Source organism: Eucalyptus grandis, chromosome 6, assembly GCF_016545825.1.
Source record: "Eucalyptus grandis isolate ANBG69807.140 chromosome 6, ASM1654582v1, whole genome shotgun sequence".
Lineage (NCBI taxonomy): Eukaryota > Viridiplantae > Streptophyta > Magnoliopsida > Myrtales > Myrtaceae > Eucalyptus > Eucalyptus grandis.
In genome coordinates this window covers 39,466,216-39,472,215 of record NC_052617.1, presented here as the reverse complement: position 1 = coordinate 39,472,215, position 6,000 = coordinate 39,466,216, and positions in this window count along the sequence as shown.

Here is a 6,000-nt window from a genome sequence, read left to right as displayed (position 1 = left end):
AAATAGCAAGGCGATCACAATCCATTGCACATGCTGAGATGTAGGATACTCACCTCCTTTCATTGGTCTACTGTGGCGAACAGGCAGTGATCTTCACAATCACATTCTTGAACAGGCAGGCGGCGCTAGCTGATGGAGGACCAGAATAAGAACCGAGCGCCGGGTAGCCCTGCCCAGAGGGTAGCCCCTCCCAGGCTTGCACGCAACAAGTGATCCCGAGCTGTCATGCACCCTCAAGTTCTCCGGGCATATATTCAAGGCTATTACGCAGCTAAAAGACGGGCAATCACAGCCAATACACAGGAAAACCCGGTCCAATGTGCAGTTGTAGCCATTCTCTGTAGATGTTTTCACAGTACCGGAGTCGTAAACAATTATGGTTGCAAGTTGCAACTGGCTGGTCCGCCAAGGCGCACCTTCCCTCTTCGCAATCCTCGGTGCTACAATTCATGAGATGCCCAAACGTGTCAAATGTACATCCAGTGGCAAAAAAGAAAAAGCATGGCACGTTCAACGAGAATTTGTTTGTTGCTTTTTGGAGGTAGTGGAGGGTAATCGACGGTTGGACTACCGGAACTGCCATCAACATAAATCAATCTAGGGTAAAGCTCCCTATCAGAGGCATTGTCGACTGTGGCTGTCACGGGATCAGCCAAAGCGATGGTCTTTCCTCCATCTGCGCACATGTTTCAAAAAGAAGTTTGCCAAATTAGGGGAAGATCATTGAACAAGTCGAGGCATAGGCAGTTTCATCAAAACCTAATCACCACAAGCATATCCAGAAAACACAAATACATAGAGTAGAAAGTTCATTTTCATGCCCTTCCATGTGGGCAACAATCCGCGTCTCCGCCTGACAGGAACACACTTGAGGAGAATCAGAATCCGATCAACGAGAAAAAGAAGAAAAAGGAGGAGAATTTGAGGACGTCAAAGAACAAACTGAATTTACAGTTGCAGAGAACAGCCAGCGCGGCGAGTAGCACCAAAGTTGATTTTGGCATGATGATTGTCGTCATTGCTCGGGATCAACAAGAGATGCTTTATGGACTTGCAGGATCGTTGATGGTCCCAGATCAAGATGCGAAATGCTTGCTTTTCCGTTGGGGTTTTTCTCTAAGAGAGAGATGAACATACGAAAGTTTCTGTAAACATAGTCCAATATGTAGTCTTTGAGTTGACTATCCTGTCAGTCTCTCGTTTTGTCTAATTAAGCAGGTAAAGATCTCTATACATTCAGCACTTGTCCTTTTCCTTAAATCTGCTTCAATTTGGCCGACGCTTTAAGTCAGCAAAATTCTATAATTGAATACTCCAAACCTTTAAGATGCTCATACTGTAAACCTTTAAGATGCAAGAGCAAATTTGAATTTTATGACTCTGTATCTTGAACTTAGCATATCTCTAGATGAATGTTAGATCATTTAGTCTCCTTAATGCATCGATCTTGGTACTTCACCTGTGCGTTTGGAACAACGGCAGCAACATCAATTCCTAAACGTGACATTTCAAGGCTTTCAACACCCCTAAAATATAACTCGACCAATATGGAAAATGTATACATAAAGAGGCTTCTTTCTTTCCTGATCTAATTTGCTGTGCAGATACAGATCAGCAACCGCAGCTTTGATTTAATTCCAACCGTAATGTTTTTTCATCTGGCCAGATAATGTTTTTCTATTCGGTAGCCATCAAATAAATTCAACCACAATAATTTATAAATCGTTGGTCGTACTACGCTTTTTAACTCGGTGCCAATTAAATAAAATTCGACGAAAAGAAGTCTTCGTTTAATGTTTTTTTTAGCTGACTTCCATTGGATTCGATTCATCTTTACTCGGGTTCTTCGTTGACGATTCGATCAAAAAATTAATTTCCCTGAAACCCGCGTCAGCACTCAGCAGGCAATCACTTCCTCATTTCCTTTCTGACATCACCCTTCCTCTCGCAAACTTCATCCCAAAATCTTCCTTTTAACATCTCTCTCCCGATGAGGAAAACAGCAAATTTATCGGAGATTCGATGGGCATGGAAGAACACCGTTGGAGGAGAAGAGCAAGCAGCAGCAGCAGCAGATTCCAGCACCACAAACGCAACTCTGACGGACAAAATCGGCAATGCATGATGGAGCTCCCGCGCCGCCCGCGGTCCATTCAAAACCCTGCTGTTGAAGATAAAAGAAAAGGAGCCTATCGAACAGGACTAAGATCTCCTTGAAAAATCTCCGAGTTTTGTTCCCCACTCCGCCAGGGGGACGCTGCTCCAGGCGCCCCGACTTCGTTCTGTTAATATAACAGTTATTTCATTTTTCACATGTTGCTGATTTGGTTTTTTAGTTATTAGAGTTAGTGGAGTCGTTGGTTATCCTAGTTTTTAGGTGTTAGTGGGGCAAGTGCTTTATGGGGAACATGGGTAGTTATGGTGTGTTTTACGTTATGTATTTTGTCTTTTGTAAAAGACTTGTTTTCGCTTTGTACGTAAGATGAAGTTTCAGTCTCATCTCTCCTCCTTTTAGCAATTTAACAGTGGTATCAGAGCCTGAAAGAAACGTGAGAGAGTTTAAAAAAAAAAAAACTTTCGTGAGAAAATTGCAGCAGCAATATTTCCAATGGCCACTGACAATTTTGTTCAACCAGCAATTCCACGCTTTGATGGTCACTATGACCATTGGAGTATGCTGATGGAGAATTTTTTACGATCAAAGGAGTATTGGTTGGTTGTCGAATTTGGAATTCAAGAGCCACCAGCAGGCATGGCTTTGACAGATCCCTAGAAAGCAGAATTGGAAGCTCGAAAGTTGAAGGACCTGAAGGCAAAAAATTATTTTTTTCAGGCTATCGATCGTTCCATCTTGGAGACTATTCTTTGCAAAGAAACTTCCAAGGATATATGGGATTCTATGAAGAAGAAATATCAAGGCTCTGTTAGAGTGAAGCGTGCACAGCTTCAAGCCTTGAGAAAAGATTTTGAAACATTAATGATGAAAGATGGAGAATCTGTCACTAGTTATTGTGCCAGAACAATGGAGATCAGCAACAAGATGCGATTCCATGGCGAGAAGATGGACGACGTCACCATTGTGGAGAAGATTTTGCGTTCCTTAACATCAAAGTTTAATTATATTGTCTGCTCAATTGAAGAGTCGAAAGACATAGATGCGCTCTCTCTTGATGAATTGCAAAGCTCCTTATTGGTCCATGAACGTAAGATGAACAGAAGTTCAACAAAGTAGAGGAGCAAGCATTGAAGGCTTCTACCAATACTCATTCCAACAATTTCAGAGGAAGGGGTAGAGGTAGAGGTAGAGGAAGGGGAGATCGAGGAAATAGAGATGTTGGCAGGAATTTCAAAGCCAATAATGACCAATTTCAAGGCAAAGGCAGAGGACGGGATCCTTACAAAGCCAAGGTAGAGTGTTTTAGATGTCATAAATTTGGTCATTATGCATCTGAATGTTATACTAGGCTGCCTAATAATAAAGAAAATGCAGAGAGTTCAAACTTTGTTGAAGAAAAAGAAGCAGAAACGTTGTTGATGGCTGTTCAAGATGAAAAGGAGCGCAAGTCAGATATTTGGTATGTGGATACAAGCTGCAGTAACCACATGAGTGGAAGTAAGTCTTCTTTTTCTCATCTAAATGAAGATTTTCATTCCACTGTGAGTTTTGGGGATCATTCTATTGTGAAAGTGATGGGAAAATGAGATATTAAGATAAGAACCAAGAATGGTTTTGTGGAAACGATCTCTAATGTGTTGTATGTTCCTGACTTGAAAAGTAATCTGTTGAGTGCTGGCCAATTACAAGAAAATGGTTATGTAATCACCATTCAGAGGGGTGTCTATGAAATTTATGATTCTGTTAGAGGTGCTATTGCGCTTGTTCCTATGAGTTCAAATAGATTATTTCCATTAAAGATTGAAAATATTCAGTCTTGTTTGATGGCTGAAAAGAAAGATCCCTCATGGCTTTGGCATTTTCGCTATGGTCATTTGAGTTTTGGTTGATTGAAGACCCTCCAACAGAAAAATATGGTGACGGGTCTTCCTCAAATTACTGTTCCTTCCCAAGTCTGTGAAGAATGTGTTGTTAGCAAACAACATCGTTCTCAATTTTCAAAAGAAAAGTCATGGAGAGCAAATGATGTTTTGCAGCTGGTGCATTCGGACATTTGCGGTCCCATAAATCCATCTTCTAATGGAGGTAAAAGATACTTAATTACCTTCATTGATGATTTTTCCAGAAAAACTTGGGTTTATTTTTTACAGGAAAAATCAGAAACTTTCTCCACATTTAAAAGCTTCAAAACTCGTGTTGAAAATGAAGCAGGAAAGACCATTAAGACTCTTCGAACAGATCGTGTCGGTGAATATTGCTCAAAAGAATTTGAAGTTTTTGTGCAGAGTATGGCATTCGAAAAGAGCTTATCTGCTGCATATACACCACAAGAGAATGGTGTATCTGAGAGGAAAAATAGAACAATTCTCAACATGGTAAGAAGTTTATTGGCAAGAGGAAGAGTTCCAAAGACTTTCGCCGAAGCGTAAATTGGAGTATTCATGTTTTGAACAGAAGTCCAACTTTTGCTGTTCAGAATATGACACTTGAAGAGGCTTGGAGTGGGAGAAGACCGGCTGTAGATCACTTCAGAATTTTTGGATGCATCGCATATGCCCATGTCCCGGATGTGAAAAGGAAGAAACTTGATGACAAGGCTGAAAAATGTGTTTTTCTTGGTGTAAGTGAAGCATCCAAAGCATATAAATTATTTAATCCACTAACAAAGAAGATTGTGACTAGCAGGGATGTTGTTTTCGATGAAGAGAACACTTGGGATTGGAATAGGCAGTAGCCTACCCAAGTTCTTTATGACAATGATGCTGAACAGGAGCAAATTTCAGCACCTTATATGCCCCAAAATTCATCAAATACAACTTCTACAGCTACTGAATTTCACCAACGGGCATCAAGTCAATGAAGAAGAAGCCCAATCTCTTCGCCGCGTTAGAAGAAAGCCTGCTTGGATGGAAGATTATGAGGTAACTGGAATTGGAGATTCAATAACTCACTTTGCCTTAGTTTCATACTATAACCCTACAACTTTTGAGAGTGCTGTCAAAGAAGAAAAATGGCGAAAGACGATGGATGATGAAATTAATTCCATTGAAAGAAATGATACTTGGGAGTTATCCGATCTTCTGGATGGACAAAAAACCATTGGTGTGAAGTGGGTCTTTAAAACAAAACTGAAAAAAAATGGTGAAGTTGACAAATACAAAGCACGTTTGGTAGCCAAGGGATACAAGCAGCAATATGGGATCGACTATACAGAGGTTTTTTCTCCGCCATGCGAGACATGACACGATCAGATTGGTGGTTGCATTGGCGGCACAAAATTCTTGGCCTATTTTCCAACTAGATGTCAAATCGGCATTCTTGCATGGGTACTTGGAGGAACAGGTATTTGTTGAGCAACCCCCTGGTTATGTCAAGATTGGAAATGAGCATAAATTTTATAGATTGAAGAAAGCTCTTTATGGGCTAAAACAAGCCCCTCGGGCTTGGTATAGTCGTATTGAAACTTATTTTCTTAAAGTTGGTTTTTCAAAATGTCCTTATGAGCATACGCTTTTGTCAAGATTGGAGATAAAGGGAAAATGCTTATTGTCCGCTTGTATGTTGACGATCTTATATTTACCGGAAGTTGTGATGGCATGTTTGAAGAATTCAAGAAATTTATGATGGATGAGTTTGAAATGTCTGATCTTGGTATGATGCATTACTTCCTTGGCATAGAAGTGGTACAATCGGATGATGAGATCTTTATTTCTCAAAAGAAATATGTGGGAGAAATTTTGGACAGGTTTCGAGATGAAGGACTCGTAATCCCGTAAACACTCCAGTTGAGTTTGGCCTAAAGTTATACAAAGATCATGAAGGGAGGAAGGTTGACAGCACACTTTATAAACAAATTGTGGGCAGTTTGATGTATTTAACTGCAA